General features: G+C 34.7%; 1 pseudogene; it reads right to left on the reverse strand.

Annotated features, from left to right (window-relative positions):
- Window positions 1-24,410: 24,410 nt before the first annotated feature.
- Window positions 24,411-25,764, reverse strand: LOC118535352 (elongation factor 1-alpha 1 pseudogene; annotated as a pseudogene).
- Window positions 25,765-26,102: the final 338 nt, after the last annotated feature.

Consider the following 26,102-nt stretch of genomic DNA (forward strand, 5'->3'; position numbering starts at 1 on the left):
CACATATATTATCTATCTTTTTATTTAGATTTGCAAAATGTGGATATAGAAATAAAATTAAAATTTTCACCTAATCTCATTTTTCAAAAGATAAAATTATTTTTTATTTTTTTATTTTTTAAAGATTTTATTTATTTATTTGACAGAGAGAGAGATAGCAAGAGCACGAACACAAGCAGGGGGAGAGGGAGAGGGAGAAGCAGGCCTCCAGCTGAGCAGGGAGCCCGATGCGGGGCTCGATCCCAGGACACCGGGATCATGACCGGACCTGAAGGCAGACGCTTAATGACTGAGCCACCCCGGTACCCTGATAAAGGACATTTTAAAGAAATTTGTGGGATAAACTTAATTTCAGAATAGAAAATACAGACTTTCTAAACTATTGACAATTGGTAAACTCACTCAACAATATATTTTAGAGTTCCTGTATTTTAAAATAAAAAGTCCAATGATACAATATTGGTCTGGGTATGGATTTGCAAGTATATGAGTCTGTATTTGACACAATAATAATATCACATAAAAGCCTTACCTTTTGCAGATACATCTTCCATCATTTTATATTTTTAAAAAGTCACATTTAAATATTTGCTAAATGTGAAAAGCATTGTAAACTAAAACTCTTCTGGGCATAAACAATATAAGAAATAGCCATACATGTGACTCGTGACAGTGGCTCTTCGGCCTCTCCTTCTCTAGAACTTGTATCTATATTTCTTTTTCAGTTCTTGAGACAGCCAGCACTGTATCAAATAGCTATGTGATAATGAGGATCTCAGTTTGCACATCTAGATAAAATCCCTCTGAGATTTTACTGGTGAATACAATGAAGCTCTTGTTTTAAAATAAGTTGTCTTTATCACCTAAAGAAGATTTCCATTCTTATTTATAAATTTTTATTAGGAATAGTTGATGAATTTTATCAAATGTCAGTTCTACATATATTCAAATGTTTTTTAGGATTTTAATCAACCCGTTATAAAACTATTAATAAATTTTCTTATGTTAAATCATCTTCATATCCCTAGGTTTAATTTGGATTGAATGTAATGAGATATTCCTAACATGGGAATCACTTTTCACCATCTTAAGTTTTAAGCATTTATTAATATTAAAGATTGATCTATAGTATTCTCTTGGATTTTTTAATTTAAGGATTAAGATTATACTAATTCCTTATAATCCATAGGAAAGCTTCCCATCTTTTTACGTACTCCAAAAGATGAAAACACACTCCTCTTTCTTTCTCTATTATCTCAATTTTAATCCCGTAAAATAAAGAATGGAAGATAGAAATGTGTGATAATACAAAGTTAAATCTGACTATAATGAAGAAATCGAGGCCAATTTAATAAGTTAAAATTTTCCCTTGTTGCACTTATATCAGCAACTAATACTCAGTACTGGTAGTCTTGAGTGCTTTACAGTGTTTATTGCTATGAAATAAGGAGCCACATCAATACATAACATGAGACACTAATCTGAGAGATAATCCCAGATGACTTTCTTATTGACACTCGTTGTATCCTGGGAGTACACCAATTCTTCCAAATATCCATGTATATTTATTAGAAACATAAAATTCTGTGCAGACATTTGCATTTTCCATTTTAAAAGATATAACTTCCTATACAGAATTAATATTCATTCTTTCTGCTAACTTGCATCAATATATTACCTCTGCTAAAATTTAATACTCTTTGGGGGGTTAACCCTGCTTAAACATAACCAAAGGCATTGCTTCTTAACCTTTCCTTTTTTCACAAACAACATTGAGTATCTGATGCAAATTCTTCACCTTTCAATAGGAAAACCGAACATAAACCTAAAATTGTACATTAAATGCTAAGGTTTTTATCAATCCATTATAACTCATTGAGGATCCCCAAGTTAAATAAATGTGACCTCAGAATCGTTAACTACTTAAATGGTCTTTGGATACTTTGGCTTTCAACAGGATTGAATGAGAATAGAGTTTAAAATTTCATCCCAAATACACTTTTTATGTCATAGGTAATTAATAGCGTAGCTTTTATATCAAGTATATGAAAAAAATTGTCAGAGAAAGTGGCATACTTTCTACAGGTAGTATCTTTTTGATCTTAGAGTACAATAAAAGTTCTCCTGGAATTGTAAAAATGAAAACCACCATATCTTTTTTTCTACTGTGTGATTTTATACCTCACCTAATCTCCAAAGTATGCATGCCTTTTACATGAACATGTGCATGAATGTATTTATTTCTTTATCATACTCCATGTACTTTAACAACTCATTTGAAGTCACATTAAACCTGGCTATGTGAAGGAGTATCATCTGTATTTAGTTTGACCTCTTTTATTTAAGTAATTTATTTATTTATTTATTTATTTTGATGTAGTGTTCCATGATTCATTGTTTGTGTATAACACCCAGTGCCCCATTCAATACGTGCCCTCTTTAATACCCATCACCAGGCTAACACACCCTCTACCCCCCTCCCCTCTAGAACCCTCAGTTTGTTTCTCAGAGTCCACAGTCTCTCATGGTTCGTCTCCCCCTCCTCTTTTTTAATCTAGAAAAATGTTGAGGTTCTACAAATCTGACAGATTTTATCTTGACTAATTTCTAAATTTAGGTATCAAAATTTTTGTTATGTATATAATTTATGCCCATATCTTCCATAAAATAAAAAAAATCACATTCCACAGTTAAGTGCAATTACCTCTCTATACATATATCTCATTTTCAATGCTCTGTTTTAATCTCCTGGAAAAGAAAGCATGTATTTTTTGTTTTCTGTGTGATGAGAAATATAATCCCTCTGAACTATTACCCCACATTTGTTTTCTTACACACACACACCTTCTGTAAATTCTGACATTTCTATGGTACTTTCTATTTACAATTTTTGGCAGGTGCATGTGAATAAAGGTGCTGAATGCTGCAGAGTATTGCTGAAGTTAGGGGAAGACAACCATTTTAGACTCTAGAGACTGAGAGTACTTTGTTTGGAGCACTTCATGCTTCACCATGGGATTGGGAAACTGGGGATTTGAAACAATCTGATGACTTGTAGGTTATAAAGGAGATATGTTTAATCTTGACATAATTTTAGATATAAGAAACCAATTTTTGGGTGTGGACATTTATGGGTTCTGTGCTACCACTTGGTGTTTCTTACAACACAAACCTTTTGCACATACAGAATTTCAATAAGTAAAACCATTTAAAGCAATAGGTTTAAAGTTAGAAATACATGTAATAAAAGATAGTCATCAAGAAGTAGCTGGATAAGTCATTTTTTTCAATATGTTTACTAAAATCACTTGTACATTTCAAAGAATTGCAGTTTTTCCATTATTAATTGGTATATAAACTCAACTTTTCATCATATTTTGAATGCAATTGTGAAGCATTTGTATAAAGATGTTATTTAAGTTTGATACTTTTGTGTTTCTTCTTTCCATGAGTTTTTAGGAGCTAAGATCTTCTGATGTGCATGGACAATTGGTAATTTGCTTCTTTAAAATGATGGCCAATTGACCAATTGGAGTCTCAATGTTTTACTTGTGTTACAATGCTGCCCAAATTTTTGCATGCTACAGAAGAAAGATCTCAATTTGGAAAATGGGTTTATAGAAATGAACCTGTGAAAATCTGACCTTGTGGTGTGTATGCAAAAATAGCATATTATTTGCCAGATTTTTTTTCTGGTTTCATGTAGAAAAAAATTCAATATTATATATAAATACAATATATATTTAAAATAGACTCCAATATGCCAAGCACTCTTATATACTTCTAACATATGTCACTCAGTATTCACATCGTGAAAAAAGAATATTTCTTAAACTGATTTTCCATCTCAGGGATGTCGAAACTATAAAAGGGATAATGTTAACAAAGTTATACTTAGCACCACTAAGTGTAAATGTGCAGGTAGCATTGCGAGCCATCTGGAACTCCCAATGGATGGCTATATACCCTCCCTCACACAAACACACAGACACTCCTTCTCTCTCTGGGAAACAGAAAACATCTGTTTGGTTTTCTGAAAGGCTGCCAAGTATACATTAGAGCAGGTAGCATCAGGTTAAACTGTGTAACCAAAACAAGCACTAATCACATTTAGCATATACACACTTTTTAATGACCATAATGTTTCATGTCAAAGGAACTTTTAAATATTGTCTTTGAAACAGTAGAATGACATGCAATTGGAACAGCTTTAGAAGAAAATATACTGATAAGAGAAACTACATTGAAATATTCAGAAAGTTTTAGCTAGTAATTACAACTTTAATTAGATTCTCTGTATTTTATATTTTTATTCCCCTTGTTTTTTCTCTGCTGTTAAACATCTAGTCTCTCAAACTATTTTTTTTAGATCATATTGGAATAAGCTTTGTGCCAATATATCATTTACCCTCTTTCCTCCATTTATTTGGGTAGTTAGTACAAGAAGATAAATCTAGCAATTGGGGCGCCTGGGTGGCTCAGATGGTTAAGCATCTGCCTTCAGCTCGGGTCATGATCCCAGGGTCCTGGGATCGAGCCCCATGTCCGGCTCCTGGCTCAGCGGGGAGCCTGCTTCTCCCTCTGCCTCTCCCCCTGCTCGTGCTCTCCCTCTCTCTCTCTGTATCTCTGTGTCTTGAATGAATAAATAAAAAAATCTTTAAAAAAAATTAGCAATCAATGGCACTGTTTCTTCAAATCTAATGACTATAAATGGCATCATATGACTCAAACAATTATTCTCAAGGAAAACTATGTAATTTAAAATGTTACAAAGAAAATTAATATGCCAGAATATTTATCAGAGTGCCCAAGTATGCAGGTACAAACTTATCTGTAAAAAGTATATTCATTAGAGAACTACATCAATATTACAAATAAAAAGGTTTCTGATTATTTTATGTACAGTTTAAATAATTCTCTTAATAAGTTTCTGAGACCTGCACTTATATTTTTATATCTGTGGTTGAATCAGAATAAGAAGCTTAGAATATTTGTACTTTTCTTTCTTTTCACTTCAGTAAACATCCAATTATAATACTGTGTTTAACCATTATCATCTTGAAGAGCCATAAAATATTCTACAAATAGTTCTTATATTTTGGATTATATACTATATTTTTATTTTAGTATAATTCAACATTTTAGAAACTCAGTCAAAGGTGGTCTGCCATATTCTGCCATATCTTCTTTCATGTTTCTACACTTAAAGATATCTTCTATCAATGATTATTTTTAAAATTCAAATATATTAAATTAAATATATATTAAACTATATTTCCTAAACAAAGGCATTTTCTTCACAATCTTTAGTATGTTTGGAGGCACCTCTAGCATGGCAGTTTGAGGAGCTACACAGACTTCTCCCGAGTAAGACAACCATAACCAGTGAAAATTATATAAAAATATAAAAACACATTTAAGTCTCTGGAAACTGTCCTAATGTCACATAGGAAATGAAGAAACATTGATTGAAGATAAGCTCCTAAATATCTGTAAGAACCAGAGTCTGGGATTTCAGCCTCTGAGCTTCTCCTTTTCCCTCCTCTTTTTCTCAACTCACTGAGATGAGCGCTCTATTCCTGGGAGGTGCAGCCAAGAATACGGGACACCGTCTTGGACCATCCCAGTGTAGGGCTAAGGCATCTCCCTGGGAGTGGTGGGCCCGAGGACTGAAGTCAAGTTGTGGACCTGTAGAGCCGATGCCTTGCTTACCTCTCCCTGAGTCTGGTGGCCCTTGGCATTCTGTGGCTTGCAGACGCATAACTCTAGTCTCTGCCTCCACTTTCACATGCCTTTTCTACTCTTTCTGTGTTCTCTTCTCTTATAAAGTCTTTGGATTTAGGATCCTTGCTAAATCCGGAATGATTTCGTCGCTAGGTCTTTATTACAAGTCCAAAGATTCTATTTCCAAATACAGTTACATTCTGAAGTTCCCGATGGACAGAAATATTTGGGGAAACTGTTCAATCCACTACAAACATAAAAATCTAAGTAGTGGAAATTGCAGAAGTCAGAAACTCTGGCCTGACTACTTTTCCATGATTTACTGACTGTGGAACTTGGGGCAAAATACTTAAAATGGCGAGCCTCAGCTTACTGGGGGTTAAAAAATGGTGATAATGATTCTTATCTCAGAAAGTAATATGAGGATTAAAACTTATGCATATAAAATGCTTTCCTGCTCTGACTTAGAAGTAAGAAATATTTGATAAATGAGAATTTTAAAAAAATTGCTTGTCAAAAGTAAAATTTTAATAGTAACGTTTGTATCAAGGCTTTGAATTCAAGTGTCCCTGACTCAAAAAACCCTTGTCTACAGATTTTGTGATTGTATTCTTCTGGTACATGTAGAATTGCATTAAAATGTTAAGTCATGCTAGGGGACTATTCAGATGAGATCTTTTTAAGTAAAGTATGTTTATATTAATATTAGTTATGGTTTGTGGTTATTCCATTTAGGATAAGTTGCTAATGGCCTCTGATTCAACTTTCGCATAAACAGGGCAAAGCACTTATCATATGTAACCCAATTGGAGGATATCCAGAACCACAAACCATGAATGATTTCAAAGAATCTCCTATAAGGAAAAAATACAGTCAAATTCTGATTAAAAATAATAATCAAAAACAAAATTTTATAAAATGGGAATCTGTATTATCCTGTATTATTATTAAATTAGAAAATTTTAAAAATACATTTGTGCAGAGGGCTACAATTAAGGCAATGGAATTAGATGTTAAATAGTGGTTTGAGAAAATTGAATTCAACTAATAATCGGGGACATTTATGGTGATTTCACTGATACTCTTCTAAATATGCATGTTTTATAATTTTACTTATCAAACCACTTCACAATTTCCTTTGCTCCTTTACTCTTACTTCATATTCTCATTTTTATTTTTTTAATTTTTTTTAAAGATTTTATTTATTTATTTGAGAGAGAGAATGAGATAGAGAGAGAGCATGAGACGGGGGAGGGTCAAGGGAGAAGCAGACTCCCTGCTGAGCAGGGAGCCCGATGCGGGACTTGATCCCAGGACTCCAGGATCACGACCTGAGCTGAAGGCAGTCGCTTAACCAACTGAGCCACCCAGGCGCCCCATATTCTCATTTTTAATGAACGTATTTCTTGAATTATAAGATTAAGTAAAAGAGACTTTAATATTGTGCTTTTTCACACATTGAAATATAATATGGCTGTTCAAATGAACTGAATCAACATACATCAATATGAATAAGATTCAGAAAATTAAGTTGAATGACATGAACAAGTTGCAAAAGGAATTATTACGTATATTTAACAAGAAAACAGTAATGCTATATATTCCTTACATTTACAAAACTGTGTATTAAAAGTATGAAGCATGAATGAGACTGGGCACACCAATGTCACAGTCATAATTACCTCTGAGGAGGTCAGGTGGAGAAAGGACTGGGGGTATATGAAGCTTCAGCTGTTGATATTTTACTTGACACAGAGAATGAGAGAAATTTGAAGAATATATGGCAAAATACTAACTCATTTCTGCTGTGGACTTTTCTGTATATTTTATATATATGATCATCTTTAGTGTGACATCGATATAGCCACCAAATCGAGCTGACAGAGTTCCTGTCTAATGAAAACAAAACAGCAAAAGCAAAACTAAAATAAAATGTGTAATGGTGCTAACCAAAACCAAAAATATTTCTTGTGTTAAATGATTAAAAATCACATAGCCAAATTCTTCTCTGCATTTTTAGAATAAGAGAAAAATGCCACTAATTTTCATACAGGCATTCTTCATCTTATTGTGCTTCCCTTTATTGCACTTCGCAGATACCGTTTTTTACAAATTGAAGGTGCGTGGTAACCTTGCATCAAACGAGTCTACAGGTGCCTTTTCTCCAACAGCATTTGTTCATTTCATATCTCTGTGTCACGTTTTGGTAATTCTCATAATATTTCAAACTTTTCCATTATTACTATATTTGTGATGGTGATCTGTCATCAGTGATTTTTAATGCTACTATTATAATTGTGTTGGGGCGTCATGAACCACATCCATATAAGACAGCAAATTTAATAGATAAATGTTGTTTGTGTTTGATTGATCCCCAGGCTAGACATTCCCCATCTCACTTCCTTCCTCAGGCCTCTGCATTTCTTGAGACACAACGATATTAAAACTGGCTAATGAATAACCCGACAATGGCCTCTAGGTGTTCAAGTGAAAGGAAGAGTCAACTGATGCAGCAAACTCCATTATTTTACTTTAAGCAATGGCCATCACTCAGCAGCCATCAGTGTGGAGGTCGGACCCTTCACCAGCAAAAAAGATTGACTCCCTGAAAGTTCACATGATGGATAGCATTTTTTAGCAATAAAATATTTTTAAATTAAAGTATGTAACTTTTTTAGGTTTAATGCTATTGCACACTTAATAGACTACAGTATAGTGTAAGCATAACTTTTATATGTCCTGGGAACCGAAAAATTCATTTGACTCGCTTTATTACTGTGGTCTGGAGCCAAATCTGCAATCTTACTATGCTATGCCTGTCATCCTTTTGTTCCTTCTTCCTTCTCCTTCCCCAGCCACGTAGTCTTACTCTTCCTTCGAGCACAAGCTGACCTAGGACAAGCCAAGCCACCAGCACCACTGATGTCAGACAGCACCCTAACTCAGGTGAGCTACAGCTTAGCATCAGAAGTGAGTGTGGTTAGTAGACTGATCTCCTCCACTCACTTCTACAGCAGACGAGTGCGCGGTCACGCAAAGCCTCCTGCAGAACTTCATGTGTGCACAGGAGGCTACCTTAGGATGAAAGATTTTTGGTCTTTGTGAAAAAAGCGAAGAGAAGCTGAGCCAAATGGGAAAGTGCAGAGGTTTTCCCAATGTGGGACTTGAGAAGTGTTATGGACTGATGTTTTTGTCCCCCAAAATTTGCATGTTAAAACCATTCTTACCAATTTATGGTATCAGTAGGTGGGGTCTTTGGAGGTAATTGAGATTTGATAAAATCATGAGAATTTGATCAAATTTAGCATATCAGATTTCTTTTACACTACCTATTTAAAAATAATTGCCTGTATCTTTTCTGGGATATTGAATCTATGCAGAAAGAGGTGTCCATATTTTTTCTTTAAGTAGCTGCTCAGCTGCAGCTAATATTAGATACATGTATATATATATAATGTTATATTTATAATGAGATATATATAATGATATATATAGTGATATACAGTTAAGTTCCACCTATTTTGGATGACAAATTTGTTTTTATAATTTACTATCTGATTCAGAATGATAACAATGATTTTTAAAAACTTGGTTTGATTAGTATTTGAATTAAGGCTCTAATCACATTGAGTCATCTTATACTGAAAAATGAAAGTATGACTTTTATTATTTATTTTATTATTTATTATTTATTTATTATTATTATTGAAATAAACCTAAGGATGCTTAGAGACTAATCACAATACCTAACTTAGAATGACCTTGGATTAATTAATTTCCACATTTTCTATGTCTGCTAAAAGCTAACCTCATCTTAAATGAGAGGGGAAAAAAAGTGAGAGAAAGTATAGAGTATAGTTTGGCCACTTTGGATCCTTGGGGAAATTTACTGAGCTAATGAAAATGTTTACTAAGCCAGCTCTAATTTCCTTCAGAATTGCTTTTAAAGATGTTTTTTTGAACTACTGCCTATCAAACTTAACATTTTGGAAAACCATTTTAAGTCTATTTTCTGAGGATTTTTGCCTCCATCCCCCTTCATGTTTTCTATTTTTTTTTTTTAAAGATTTTATTTATTTATCTGACAGAGAGAGACACAGCGAGAGAGAGAACACAAGCAGGGGGAGTGGGAGAGGGAGAAGCAGGCTTTCCACTGAGCAGGGAGCCCGATGCGGGGCTCGATCCCAGGACCCTGGGACCATGACCTGAGCCGAAGGCAGACGCCCAACGACTGAGCCATCCAGGCGCCCCTATGTTTTCTATTAATTTTAGCAAATACCATAACGTATATAATACAAAATATGCCTTATAAGCCTATAATTTCTAGATCACTGTTATTATTGTAGTATTTTTCTTTGCTTACCTTTTTTGGAAGAATCTTTAAGAGCACACATCCATATGATTTGATAGTCATTTGAATGGATTTTAACCTTTTATGTTATAGTCTAAGGCATTTGGATAACAAATGAATTTAAATTTTATATTGCTTTCTGTTTAAGATCAATAAATTAACTTTAGAAATGACACCTGGCTATATGAATCAATAAATTGTATATTAGAATTATAATTCTACCACTGAAGGAGATTGAGACAGGTAAACATGACAAAAAAGAACTTGATCCACCCATGCACATTACTAACCCTGATATTACTTCCCCTTTCCCACCACATTAGTTCTCTCAGAGTTCCTCAAAAATATCAACTGTTTCCAGTTTTAGACCTTTTATATTTGTTTTTCCCTCTGCTCGGAATACTCTTCATGTGGCTCAATATTCCTGTTAATCCATCACTTCACATAGCCACTTCCATCAACATTTAGATCTCTCTTAAAATGTCATTTCTTCCTAGAAGATTACCATAACCACGTGTCACTTGTCACTGTCTGAAATTAATTATTTTTTTCATGTACTTATCGTAAGCCTTTCCTTCCTTTCAAACCCCTCTGCTCCATCCAACTAGAATAAACTTAGCAAAAGCAAGGATCCAGCCCCTTATTCTCTACTTTCTTTCTAGTAACTAAACAATGCTAGGCACATGCCAGGGGCCCAGTAAATTTTGTTGATTTCTGGAATAATTTTTAAATAGGAATATATTATATTATTGAATGTACTTAAACATTACCTCTTTGCTTTACTTACTCATAACATTTTTTCCAGTTTGCATCTATATTTCTCTTATACATAAATGTAAATTTAAGCAGGCATTTAGAGCCAACAAATGATGCTATAGAGATTCTACTCTATCTACATTATAGTCATGGAAACAAAAGACCAGATAGTACATTACATTTTCTTTAAAATTATACTTGCTAAAATCAAATATGAGACTAGAACTATGCTCTCTATCAGTCTTTTGTTGTCTTCATAAAACATGTTGAAATCTAGTTTAAAAGCTAAATGAATCCTTCAGCCTGTTTTGAAAAAAGAGAAGTCAAATAGTAAAAATGACATTGGATACAAAAGAACTGACTTTCTTTCTCTGCTGCATTTCTAACTAGCGGTACAATCCCATGATATTTAACTATTCTGAGATTCACATGCTGTAAATGGAAATCATAGCATGGGTTTGAGGTTTAAGTAAGAAAATATATTCAAAGTGCCTGATAGAGTCCCTGATAATTAATAGCCTCTCAATATATGGTATTTTGCAGTCATCACGTTAACTAGTGAGATAATCTGCATGGTTCTCATGATTCTAGCTGATTGGCATCAAGAATTGCAACATTGTATTTCCCAATCTTTTCTCTATTACAAAACTGGGAACATTACCCATCATTGCCTCAGGTTATGCCATTTGAACACTCATTGTTACCTCCATGGCTTCATTATAGCACCATGAAGTCCTTAAATTAAATAGAAGTAGAAGGTATAAAGATTATTGTTCATTAATTACTTCAATTCTTGTTTATTGGCACTTTGTTTTTGCCTCATTAAATTTCAATCAAAACTTCAACTGATGGGAAGAAAAGGTAGTTGTTTGATTTCTGTGAGAAACTGGAGGAGGCTACCTGACCAAAGTCTCTCTGCCCAAAAAGACTCTGAGAGTCAGGAGAAAGAATTCTCCCCCTTTATCCAAGAGAATTTGGCAGGGCTTGCATTGTTAGTTCTTCCTCAATCTTCTCGACCTTTAAACCCCCATTAAATGCTGTTAAGTATTGAGTAAAACCTAAATCTTTTACAGAAAGAGTTATGAGAACATCGTCCCTTGATAAATCGCTTCCTAATTATGCAATACAACTATTGTCTCTTTGTTGGACCAGTGAGATATATGGCCAAAATGGACATGAATTAACATAAAGTGCCAAACTAGTGAATCTAAAAGATGTGATATTTAATATGATCTTCCAAATGTCAACGTGAAGCAAATATTCTTCCGTTGTATACAAATACCTAGAATAAAAGAGGAGGTTTTCATTTTTTTTTTTTTTTTTTTTTGCTAAGATCCAGTATATTCATGACCTTCTTCCTCTTAAATGCCCATAGCTCTTTTTTTTCCCCCTATATGGTCATGTGTGATGTTACTGGCAAGATACACGGTGGCATATAACTGCCATTAGCTGGTAAAGCACTGAATTCAATTCCAAGTCTCTGAATTCAAGACTCATGGGGTAAGAGTAGTTAATTTTAAGTTGGGAAAGGAAAGGAACAACCAAGCATTGTAGGTAATGATTTAGGGCAATTTACTTGGAAAGTATTTAATTAATGATAGCAGTGGTATAATTTTGCTTTTTGGATATTTAATGTGTGGACTTTGAAGTCCTCCAGCTGCCCCCAAAGCCTAGCATCCAGCTGCTGGGCTGCAGCCAGGCAGCATTCAAAGCCCCCTGCTTCAATTAGCTCCCCCTACTTAGACCAGGTACTTATTGCCAGTAGTGATAAGTTAATCAACTAATGAGTCGATTAAAGAAGTAATTAAAGTGTAAAACAGCAGGAAGGGACTTGCTTTTAAAAGATGCTGTAATACTTAAGGTTAAGTCAAATCAGCTTACTTATATTGCATCAGGTCTGTCTAAAATAAAATCTTCACGTGGCTCTTCTAGCTGGTGAATTCTGCTGAATTAGTTAACGGTAATCTGAATGGCTATTTACTGTTGCCATAGAATCAGAGGAAAATGTACTCATTTTAAAAATTCTCTGTAAGGGCCACTCTGTGTTAGGAACTAAAAGGTATGCAGGGGAAAAATAAGATTTAAAGTGCCCATTGTTTTAATAATTGTGCCAAGATTATGTGGATCAATTGTACATTCAACCTACTTTCCTTATAGCAGCACCATGCAGAAGAATAAATGCACGAAAACTATATTTTGACAGTACTTGCATGTTCTTTGAATGATTCTTAAGTTTGATGTTTATTATATCTCTCAGGCAATTCTTTTATGTGAACACTACTTTAAAATTATAATGGAAATCAATGGAACTGTATGATTAAAGGCACAAGTACTCAATACGATGCACATTTTTCTAGAATGTATATTTGTGGTCACATTGCTCAACATAGTACATTACTACATAGAGGCTGGAGAGGTTCTTATGCTAGTTCCAAAAATGTTTTAGACCAAGTGAAATTAGTTCCCATATTAGGAGAATCTTTCATGTCTTTATTAATTCCAGTAAGCACAGCAATTTTAAATTGTTATCCCACTTTTCAGATTAAGAAATCTGGAGTAAAAGGTAAACATGAATCTTGCTCAGGTTAACAGAATTTTTACCAGGCTTAGCTAGAGTCCATAGACTCATCTCAAGTTACTTGTATATACTATTAATCACTGGGTTTGGTGTTCGCCAAACCCTGAAAATATCACTGTGAGGAAATTCTCGCTTTTAAAAATATTTTTAATACCTTGTAGTAAAGGATAACTTTAATGAGGCAGAGAATCTGCTCACTCCTTTCTTTCTAGGTAGAACAAAGATACAAGTGTGCTTCTCTTTTTCACACACCACAGTTAGTTCATAAAATTTTTTGTTTAAAAAAAAAAAAGATACAAGTGTGCCTGAAATTCCTTTACTGTTTCATGTTATCTTATTAAGCCTGGTCGAATATGTTAAGATTCTAGTCTCTTTTCTTGAGCTCAATATTTAACCTGTATTACATCTAGCTGTCATAGTGATTTCCTCTTGGCATTGTCTCTCTCCCTAACTACAACATCATTATTTCTATCTGTAAGTCATGTAAATACCCAAGTGATATTACATATATATATTCCATCCCATCATGATCCAGAGCATTGGATTTCAAAAGTGGTGTGTATCACAGTTATTTGGAGTGATTGTTGAAACAAATTGCTGGGCTCACCTCCAGGGTTTTGGATTTAGTAGGCTTAGAATGGGGTCGAAGAATTTGCCTTTCTAACAAGTTGGTGTTGGTGGTTGAGAGAACACATTTTGAGGAGCACCAGTGTGGAAGAAAGAGTAAATTCTTTGGAAATGGAATGTCTCGGGGTGAATCTTATGTTTACTACACTATAAGTATAATTTGGGGTGAGAGACTTTATTTCTATAAATCTCAGTTAATTTTTTAAGAAGATTTTATTTATTTATTTATTTGAGAGAGAGAGAGAGCACAAGCAGGGGTAATGGCAGAGGGAAAGGGAGAAGCAGGCTTCCCACTGAGCAGGGAGCCCAATGCGGGGCTCAATCCAAGGACCCTGGGATCATGACCTGAGCTGAAGGCAGACACTTAACTGACTGAGCCACCCAGGTGCCCCAATCTTGGTTAATTTATTATAAAAATCTAAATCTACCTTACAGTCTTCTTGAAAAATTATAATCAATGTATAATACATGGCACTTCAGGGGTATTCAGATATTATCTTTTGGATTGCTTTCTTTAGTGGTGTTTAAAAATCGTTTTTGGTCTATTAAGTATACTCACTCTTCATTCATTAGGCTGCATATTCTCTTTAAAGTTTGTCATTCTTATTTTTATTTTATTTTATTAACCTCTTCTAATATTAATGATATTTTAATGATAGTCAAAATCAATATGTTCCCTTGTTGTTTCTTTTTTTTTTTTTCCTTTTGAGTTTACTGAAGAAGGCTTTGCTTTAAAATTAGTGATGCACTCTTAGCCATTCCTTCTCAGGAGATGAGCCCTTTGATGGACTTCTTTGTCTCTGATATGGCAATCTTTATAACTAACATTATATTTAGCCCTTCCAGTAGTTTCATATCACTGCTGAAATACCTCTTCATGTCCTCTACCTTTTCCACTAGATTTTAAAAACATATTATTCATAGTTATTTTTAGAACCCTGTGTGATAGATTCAATACTGGGGCCATTGCAAGCTTCATAATAGGTTGCTTTACCTCTTGACAGTGAGTTGTTTTTCTTTTCTGTCTTGTTTTTTAAGGTGTGCTTTTTACTTCTTGATTAAACACTGAATATCATTTGTAGCATGATATTTGAAAAAATGGGCACACCTCTTCTCTCAGATCTTTAGTGTGAGACATTGAGTCAATCTAGTTAGGAATTGATTTGGGTTTCAGTTCTCTCTCTCCTTCCACACACACACACACACACACACACACACACACACACACAGCACATTACCTATATATCATCAGATTGGTTAAAGAATAAATATCAAAACAGAGATTAACTAAAGGCAATATGAGCAGATATTTATCTGATATTGAAGATAGGCCAAAAAATTATCTAAAGTGAAAATGAAGATAATAATGTAAAAAAAAGTGAATCCAAGACTGTGAATCCAAAACAGTCTAAGATACATGTAATGGTAGTTACAAAAGAAAGAGAAAAAGAGGTAAGGTAGAAAAAAATTTGAAGGAGTCATAAATGAGGATTTTCCAAAATTAATGAAAGAAAATAAGCCATGCATCCAAGAGCCTTAGACAACCTTATGCAAAAAGAATTAAAAAAAAAAAAAGTAATATCATAGTCAAATGGCTGACGGGCAGCCAAAGAAAGGTAGGGAGATAAGAAACATCACATTCAGAGAAACAATGATAACAATAAGAGAAAACTTTTCATTAAAATGATGCAAGCCAGAAACCAATGGAATGGCATTTATTGAAAGTAAAATACTGAGAGGGGAGCCTGGGGGGCTCAGTCGTTAAGCGTCTGCCTTAGGCTCAGGTCATGATCCCAGAGTCCTGGGATCGAGCCCCGCATCAGGCTCCCTGCTCTGCGGGAAGCCTGCTTCTCCCTCTCCCACTCCTCCCGCTTGTGTTCCCTCTCTCGCTGTGTCTCTCTCTGTCAAATAAATAAATAAAATCTTTTTAAAAAAAGAAAGTAAAATACTGAAAGAAAGAAAACTGTCAACTCAGGATTTTATACCCATAAAAAAATATTATCCTAAAATGAACTCAAATGAAAGATTTTGTCAAATAAACAAAAGCTGAGAGAATATATTTACAGCAGATGGCACTACAAGATATGCTCAAGAATTTTCTTAAGGTGGAAGCATTATAATTTCATATTAAAATCTTGATTTGTACAAAGAAATTAAGAGTGGCAGAAGTGGTGAAAAGGAAAGTCAATAGAAGAGACATTATTTCCTTAGTTTTGATTGCTTCATAAAATAATTTATTGTCTAATGCAAAATAGTAATAATTTACCCTAGAGTTAATTGATTAATTTATTGTAATTAATGAATTTATATACTATAGAATTAAAATGTGTGATGAAAATAATTTATGGAAGGGCAGAAAATAAAATGTTTTTCAATGCACTAATGTGAAGTAGTATAACACAGATTTATATTTATATATTTATGTATATTTCTATATATTTATATGTATTTAGTACATAAGCCATGTATAACACATATTTTATATCCATGATATCAAAATCTACTAGATATTTCCTTTTGTTTCTGTTGAGACATTAATTTTCTTTTTTTTAAATTAATTTATTTGTTTGAGAGAGAGAGACAGAGTGTGGAGGGAAGAGGCAGAGGGAGAGGGAGAGAGAGTCTCAAGCAGACTCCATACTGAGCATGGAGCTAGATCTCACAACCCAGAGATCATGACCTGAACCAAAACCAAGAGTCGGTCACTCAACTGACTGCACCACCCAGGCACCCCGAGACATTAATTTTCCAAAAGTTGTGTTAAATTCTTTCTCTATATGACATTTTGTCACTTTTATTCAATTTTTCCAATTTGAATTTTATTTCATATCTTTTTTCTATTTTTGTAGTCATTGAATAGACAAATTTTGAATGTTACACATGTTGTAACATTATTCTTTCACTGGTTGTAGCTCACATTTCAAATGTATACTTACTGTTTTCCATAACATTTTTTTAAACATATTAATATTTATGTCCTCTTTCAAATAAGCAAGTATTTTCATTCATAGTAGCTGTCCTGGTTCTCCTTTTTTCTGTCCCTAATATTTCCTTCTGAAATTTAAATGCCGTATTATTATGGCTGAGTTCTTTTTATACTTTTAAAACCAGTTTTTACTTGAACAGTAAACTTTCCAAATTAGTTATCTTCCATTCTTCACTATAACTAATGATCCTCCGAGGAGGACATCCTAAGGGTCCAACTGTGTTTTCTTTTCTTTTTTTATTTACCCCTTAAATACCTTGCTTTATAGCTTATGAGTCTTTTATAGCTGATACCATAATCTTTCTTTCATTTTATGACATCTTCAGTTAGGAAGATTAATTTTTATCTTCTTCAATTAATTTTTATCCTTCATTTTATCTTTTCTTTCATTCAGGAACTCTGGTGATATACATATTGGCATTTCTAATTCTAGTTTTTGTATTCACTCTTTTTTATTTTCTAACAATTTAATTTCTTTCTAATTCATTTTTGGCAAATTCCTTGACTTGATTTTTCGGCTTATGCATTTTACCATTTTGCCATATCCATTTGACTATTCAAACTATCTAGTGAGTTCTTTATTTCAAAAAGTATTTTTATTTTAATACTCAGATCTCTGCTTGTGTCATCTTGAAAGTCATCTAATGCTGTTTTATGGTTTTCTTTAGGATATTGTCTGTTTTAAATTTCTGTCTTTTCTGCACCATTAACTCTGCTTTCACGGTGGTAGGCTGTTCAGTTCACTCTCCTACTTCTATAGTCTTTGTGGTCCTGATATGTCTTATTAATGCACTTTATGACTTCATGCTACCCTGGAAGTCCCAGCTATGTACTTTATGATACCAAATGTTGGAATGTGGAGAAGAGAACCTAAGCTTTGGACTCATACCTTCTAGCAGAGTTCAGGAAGTAAATGGGGATGGAGAACCTCAAGGCAAAGGCCTACTGTTGTTATAATATGTGTTTTACCTCTTCTCTTTTACACCGCACCAAGTGGCTTGGTTCCATGGGTACAACCCACGGCCTCTGTCCCAACCACAGGTATTTCCAAAATCTTCTGTGGGTTGTAAGTATCTAGTGCCTGATGCAGGATGAGCATTGGGAGGAGGACGCACTCAGAGGCTGACCTCTGTGCATGTTTTTGATGACATCCCTCCCTATCCTGGCTGGATTTCAGTCTTTAAAGGTGCCTGATAACACTTTTAGCAATCCTGGACTGGCATGACTGCTTGCTCTGTGGTAGAATGGGACTAGCAGTATTCAGGCACTAAGGGGCAGAGAAAAAGTCACAACTACCAAGCTCTTATCTTCTGCTCCTGATACCTAGCTGTTTTTTATTTGAGCCATTATCACCATAGTACATCGGAACCTATCTTACTTCTCTCTTCCTTGAGGATTTTCACCTTAGCATGTGACTTGCATGTTAATGACTGCCTTGTGTAAATATTTTTGAGGTCTATTGAGAGTTTAATATGTTTGTGCATTCTCTTAGTTTTATGATCTATGAAGAAAAACTTTTCTTATTTTCCAGGGAAAATGACAAAGAAGAAAGATTAACATTATTTGTGTTTTGTTTTTTTTTTCTGAACACACACATGCATGCACACACACTCCTATTACCCTCACTGTTATATGGGCAATTGCACTCTTAGCTTAAGTTGTAAACTTCAAGTGTTTTGCTCTAAGAATATCACTAATAACTTCTGCTATGGTCAAATGGAATCCCTAGACCATTTTCTTTTGAAATATTACAAATAACATTGTCCAATTTAAATTAAGGCCTATATATTTAATATCTTTAATTATTTTTGAACTACCTAACTATAATTGTTAATTTAATTTTTAATGGGCATTTCAGGTATTTAATCAAGATTTCCATTATTTTTAATATACAGTATAAAGTCTTCATTCTATACCCTTAAAATGCCTTTTGAAATTTGTTGTCTCTGAATAACCAAGAAAGGTTTGTTATCAAAGGAAAATATATCTGATTTATTATAAAAATCAACATAAGTGGGGAATAAGATACCCTAAAATAACATTTAGCTTGACTTGGATACCACTGTTGTTTTGAACCCAGCATAGTTAAGGTTTTGAATTTTTTCAACTTCTGAAAAGCTTTACATGCATGTATACTGAATTTTAAATTATACCCCTGCATGTGTTTTAAGGGTACTCCATTTTAATATGTAAAATATATCACATCATAACTTTTGAAAACATGTTTATGTTCATGGAAATTATACTAGCACATTTCTTACCAAAAAAAAAACAAAAAACAAAAACAAAACAGCAGATCTTTTTCTTGGATTTACAAATAACCATTGTTGGTGACTTTGTTATGATTTTTCCCAATTAACTTAAATAGTATAAATAGGTGGAGCTGAAAAGAAAATTTACCCCTCACATACTTAGAAAGAGATTTATTACATCTTGTGGACACCGCTTAGCTGTAACTGTTCTCTCAATGGGAGGGAAAATTAAAAAAAAAAAAAAAGAATTATCTTCTCTCAGAGAGATGTGTTAAATGAAATGTGCTAAGAGATGTGGTAAAGAATGTGAAAGATTAAAAATAATGCTGGGCTGTTAGTGTTTTCTTCCTACTTTTGTTTACTTTTCCTGAATTATGCTTGATATTATTTGGGTATCAAGTTTTCTTATGGGTTGCACTGAAGTCAAAATATATTTTACACAAATAAAAGAAAATATGGGGAAAAAGGCAGTGAAAACATGGCTCAGGGATAATATCCAAAGCTTATTTGTTTGTGAGATTTGGGGGCTTTGTAATTTAAAAAGCTCCTCGTGATGTATTAATTAACTGAAAACAGGAATGTATCGTGTCCAAACAGTGCATATATTGCGAGGGTGCCATGTGCTGGGAGGGCCTAAGTAGGCAATTGTGTTGCGAAACCACAATGAAAAGACTTAGGCAGAAAACAGCTTTCTGAAAATTGCACCTTTTGATGTGTTGGTGACATGAAATTGATGGAGTTAGGTGGAATAATGCCTTTAAACATTAATCCTTCCTTTCCTCCGTCAGGCAGGATCTTGAGGTGCTCATTAGGTCTCATACGGAAAGAGGATTTAGCAAATTCCTTTTTTTTTTTTTTTTTTTTTTTTTACCTTTCACAAAACTGCTAAGTATTTTTGATATACATGATTACTCTGCTTGGGAGTTATCCAGAGCTGGTAAATCTGGGAAGAAGCTGATCAGAATCACACTGCTTGATGCCAGGAGAATCTATACTGTGAGGTGCTGTATGGTGCATGGTACACACGAACTTAGCTCTGACTGAGTCTATGGTATTAATTTAATCTCAAAAGCAAGGCTTTTATGTTTGATCCACGGCCTTCTCTTCACTACCTTGCAGCCAAAAGCTTTCTTTTATAATGGCTGTGATTCTAGGCTCCTGGGGTGCTTCTGATGTCATGGCTTTTAGAGGAACACCACCATCAATGGTGTAATGCAGAGAAGTACAAAGACAATGCCTTCAATTTGTGTACATAAACTAGTAGTTGCCAAGAGTTTTCAGATCAGCTTTAAGGAAAATTGGTATTTGTTTATTGATAGTGTTTTCCCAGGGAATTCAATTTTCTTTTCCATTTGCAGCATTCATGGGAAAGGTGTGTATATGCAAATGATCTCTCCTATCTAATAAGGATTGCATAGCTGTTAAGTGAGTCAACATACCATCAAAGCCTCTATAATGAACAACTGCATGGTTGAGCCCCATGACTTTCCTTATACTATGGTTTTAACTAACATTACAATAGATGTTTGAATACGAAAACCACTTTGTGTGTGTGTGTGTGTCTGTGTCTGTGTGTGTGTGTCTCTCTCTCTCTCTCTCTCTGTGTATGATTTCACTGATGCATGATTATCTAATAAAAAGGGTCATCATGCTGTACCATCTAACATCTTAAGATAAATATAGCCAAACCAGGAGCTGATTTAGTGTTAGAATGTGTGAAACTAGGTGAAAAGAAAGGCTTTAAAAAGCTAGCTATCAAAATTCAAAAATCCAAAGGTTTTATCTGGGACTAATTTTTAGATTGCTATCTGTGCTTCCACAGCAGTAGTAAAATTTTCCTTTTCTCAGACCTTGAAAGTGACCCTCCCCAGACAGAGTTTGGGAATGGAAGTTTCTGGAGTAATCTTTCTGTGAAGAAATGGCCTATCTGACCTAATTGTGGAGTTTTTCTCTTTTTTTTCTCTCTCTCTTTTCTACCACTTGGAGAAAAGCTGCGTGGGAAGCAAAAACTCCTCTTCTCACTATGTTTTGCACATTGTCAGAATTTATTAACACAGTATTTTCAAAAGAATGACAGGGTTATTAGACATTTCATGGCAGAAACTCAAAAACAATTCTGCATCCTGTTTGGTCAAAACTTGTAAAATTTTCAAGAACCACAGAAGCAAAAGTGGTCTTTCAATGCATGTGTTAAAGGCAGATCTGCCAAGATGATAGAACTTGAGATTGAAAGAGAAAAACAGGAAGTCAAATGTATAAAGTCAAATTATGCATTAGTATGTGTGGGTAGATGCTTTTATAATTTACAATAAACAAAGGTTCACAAAAATACACGATTACCTTCATTTAGAAGGCCTAACCTATGGACACCCCATATGGAACATGATCTGGGTCTATACCATGCCAGAAAAATCAGTTAAATATTTTTAAAATAATACAAATAAATTTTGAAAATGCAGTCGGTAAATTGATAGATTTTTTTTTTCCTTTGGTAGGTAAAAAATCTTGTCTCACCTCTTTTTTTCTAATTTGGACTAATAGTTCCATTGAATCAATTTGATTAATGTGTATATTGCTCAACAATATGAATACAAAATAGAATCATTTTTGGCGCACTGATACCTAAAGAGTCTTTATAATCTCAACAGAAGCTATTGTGTTTCTTCATCTAAAAGACTATAGCTAAAGTTTTACAGTTCAGTTTTCTTATCAGATTGCTATGAGCTCCCAGTGAAACTTCTTTTATCTTCTATTATCTGGTTTCAAATATGTTGCTTTAAAAATATCTATGGAAAAATTAATCTGAAGAAAAATAAGTTAAAATAAACAAAATATAGGTAGCTGTTCAGCTTGATGAGGAAAGGAGGAAATACTTTGTTATGTAGATCTGTATTTATATGCATATATGCAGGTATTAATTAATTCACCAAACATTTAGTAAGTACTTATTTGTCTTGACCCCAAATTCTAGACACTGACAGATACCAGAATGCAAAAATAAATATGACTTGGTCTCTCTCATCAGGGAATATGAGGCAAACAGAAGGAGAAAGATAGAAAAGAAATTGGGGGAAAGAAGTCCTAACTGTATGACATATAAGCCCAAGCACATTAAAGTGAGGTACAAGGAAGGTAGTGAGCAGATTCACCAGGGCAGCTAAGGGGTAGAGCTTGTCAGAGACACTTCAGTGATGGGGTATTTTGTTTGATTTTGAGTTGAATTCTATGGAAGTGTATGACAGGCCAAGAAAAGGCCACACTAGAGAAAGTCAAGTTAGTTTTACAATTATGGTCCATAGCAAAAAGATATACTTACAACTAATGGTACGATGAGACAATAAGAGAAATATAGAGGTAAGTTCTTAATATAGAATGATCGTTAGCTTCTGTCTGCACCAAGACAAATCATGTGACAAAATCATGAAATAATTGCTTTTCTTTTGTTATCTAAACTATTGCTCTCCTGGTTATACTCACCATTTATACCAGGAACCCAGAATTTCATGCTACCAACAGTGTTGTACTCCGTCAGTCCCCTTTAGAATTGCTTGTGCTTGGTTCTCACTCCATCTGATCTCTTCTACTTTGTGCTCCATTGCTTCTCACTTAGTGGTTGATGAAAAGCAATCTGATAAGCTAATTCTTACTAAGGTTTAATTACTTAACAGCTTGATTATTAAATCTCTAAGGGTATTTGGATTTTGAATTGAGGACTATCGGATGTTGTCTTAATTCAATACAATTAATGAGTGGGTTTTTAGCAAAGGAAGACATTTTGTTGGGGCAACAGAGAGTATTCCAGAAATACTTCGTATTTTTGAGGAATAGCAAGTTCCAGGAGAAAAAGTATTATATTTGGAGTTAAAATCCCATACATGCCACTATCTAAATTGTTAAGTTGGCAAATCACTTTGCCTTTGAGTTTCAGTTTTCTCAACTTTCTAATAGAAATGATAATAGTTACGCTGCCAAACAATGGTAGGATCAAATGAGAAGTAGGAAGTTTTTTATGAGATATAAATACACATTATTATTACCTCACTCAGAAAAAAATTAGATTTACCTACATTAAAATCATTTTTTATTTGTAAGGTTTTCTTAATTCAATCAAGTCCCTATAAGGACAGCTACTAAAGAGATGGCTGGATTGGTAACTAATGAAGTTTATCTTGTGTACAGATATATGAGCTTCCTAAATATACCATTTGTATCTTAAAGCTTTTTTTATAAAAACATCAACAAAACATGGAAAGAGGAACCCGTGAATAAGAACGAATTGAGAAATAAAAATACAGTGTGGCTGTAAAGATGGTTCTAGGAAGAGTAAAGATGCAAATGAATTAATAATTATAAAAACACAAAAGGAAAGTGAATTTAAGTTGTTTACAGAATCAAAAGACATGGGTAGATGTAGATATATTAGCATATATGGTATAAGTAGTTTATAATAAGAAGAAAGGTAATTATTTAAAATCCTATTGTCAAAGGTGGGACAAAAAGATACAGCATTAATGCACTATTATAGGTAGAATTAAGTGATACAATCTACCAGGCAATTTGAGAGTAGTTATCAAAATTTAACACGCATGTGTGACACAATTGTTTTTTGGGTTGTAGTTTTCTTTTTTTTTCCTCGTTAAACTTTTGTTTCACTGGGTCTCAAAATTCTGCGACAGATTTTTGGTCAAGTTGTTTCCACTAAAAAGTACAGATTTTTTTTTTTAATTTTGAAAAATATTTATCCATTTATTCTAGAGACAGAGAGGGTGTGAGCATGCGCACACGAGCAGGAGGGGCAGAGGGAGAGAGAATCCCAAGCAGACTTCACACTGAGCATGGAGCCCAACACAGAGCTCATGACCCTGAGATCACGACCCAAGCCGAAGCCAAGAGTCACTCAACCAGCTGCATCACCCAGGGACCCCTAAAAAGTATGGATATTAAAAACTAATAGCCTAAAACCCACACACCCACAAAAAACAATGGTCCACAAAACATTCTCCTTTCCTCTTGAAGGTTTTACAATACATTATTAACCAGTCTTTTACTATTAAATTTAAACAATTGACACAAACAGTTTCAAGACCATTCTTCTACCACTGATTAAGACTGGGGTGGCAGGTATTGGGATAAGATTCATTTAACCTTCTGAGCTTTCTGGACAGACTTGGTGACCTTGCCAGCTCCAGCTGCCATCTTGTCTATTTCTCTGATGACAACCACAGCAACCATCTGTCTCAGGTCACAAACAGATAAATGGCCCAGAGGAGGATAGTCAGAGAAGCTCTCAACACACATAGGCTTGGCAAAAACCGTATCAACGATGGCAGTAACACCAGATTTCAAGAACTTAGGGCCATCTTCCAGCTTTTTTCCAGAATGACGATCAATCTTCTTCAGTTCAGCAAACTTGCAACCAATATGAGTTGTTCGACTACTCAGCACAGGTGCATATCCAGCACTGATTTGGCCTGGATTGTTCAGGATAATCACCTGAGCCATTAAGCCAGCTACTTCTATTGGTGGGTCATTTTTGCTATCACCAGCCACATTGCCACAATGGACATCTTTGTCAGATATGTCCTTGACATTGAAGCCCACATTGTCCCAGGAAGGGCCTCACTCAAAGCTGCATGGTGCATTTCAACAGACTTTTTACTTCAGTTGTAACATCTACTAGAGCCAAGGTGACTAGCATGCCAGGTTTAAGAACACCAGTCTCCACTCAGCCCAGGGGGACAATACCAATACCACCAATTTTGTAGACATCATGGAGGGGCAGGTGCAAAGGCTTGTCAGTTGGATGAGTTGGTGGCAGAATGCAATCCAGAGCTTCAAGCAGCTTGGTTCCACTGGCATTACTATCTTTATGGGTGACTTTCCAGCCCTTGAACAAAGGCATGCTAGCACATGGCTCCAGGATGTTGTCACCATTCCAACCAGAAATTGACACAAATACTATGTCAGGGTTGTAGCCAACCTTCTTAATACAAGTGCTGACTTCTTTAATGATTTCCTCATATCTCTTCTGGCTGTAGGGTGGCTCAGTGGAATCCATTTTGTTAACACCAACAATTAGTTGTTTTACATGCTCATGGGTCTGCCCGTTCTTGCAGATACCTACTTCAAATTCACCACCACCAGCAGCAACAATCAGGACAGCACAGTTAGCCTGAGATGTGCCTATAATCATGTTTTTATAAAGTCTCTGTGTCCTGGGGCATTAATGATGGTCAGGTAATACTTGCTGGTCTCGAATTTCCACAGGGAGTTTTCAATGGTGATACCATGTTCATGTTCAGTTTCAGTTTATCCAAGACCCAGGCATACTTGAAGGAGCTCATTCCCATCTCAGCAGCCCCCTTCTGAAATTTTGCCATAGTTCTTTTGTTGAGCCCACCATATTTGTAGCCCGGATGACCAGTAGTGGTCGACTTGCCTGAATCTATGTGTCCAATGACAACAATTGATGAGTCTTTTCCTTTCCCATTTGGTTTAGGTTTAGTGGTGGTTTTCATGACTCCTGTGCTGGCAGCAAACCAGCTGCAAAAAAAAAGCTGCTTGTTTGTTTGTTTTTTTATAAGTATGTGAGCACACAGGGCAGCTTGGTTTTTTTAACAGTGATTATTTAGAGACAACTGAATATCTATCTGTAGAGAAATGTTTGAAACAATCTCAAAACTGAAAAGGAGAGAATGTGACAGATAAAGTGCTGGTAATAGAGCAGCTACCTCAAAAGGAGCTCATGGTTCCCAGGAAGAGAAACACTGCTTGTGAGCGCACTGAAAGGGTACGCAACTGGAGAGTCTCCATAAATGACATGTTGGG

Source organism: Halichoerus grypus, chromosome 4 (genome assembly GCF_964656455.1).
Source record: "Halichoerus grypus chromosome 4, mHalGry1.hap1.1, whole genome shotgun sequence".
Lineage (NCBI taxonomy): Eukaryota > Metazoa > Chordata > Mammalia > Carnivora > Phocidae > Halichoerus > Halichoerus grypus.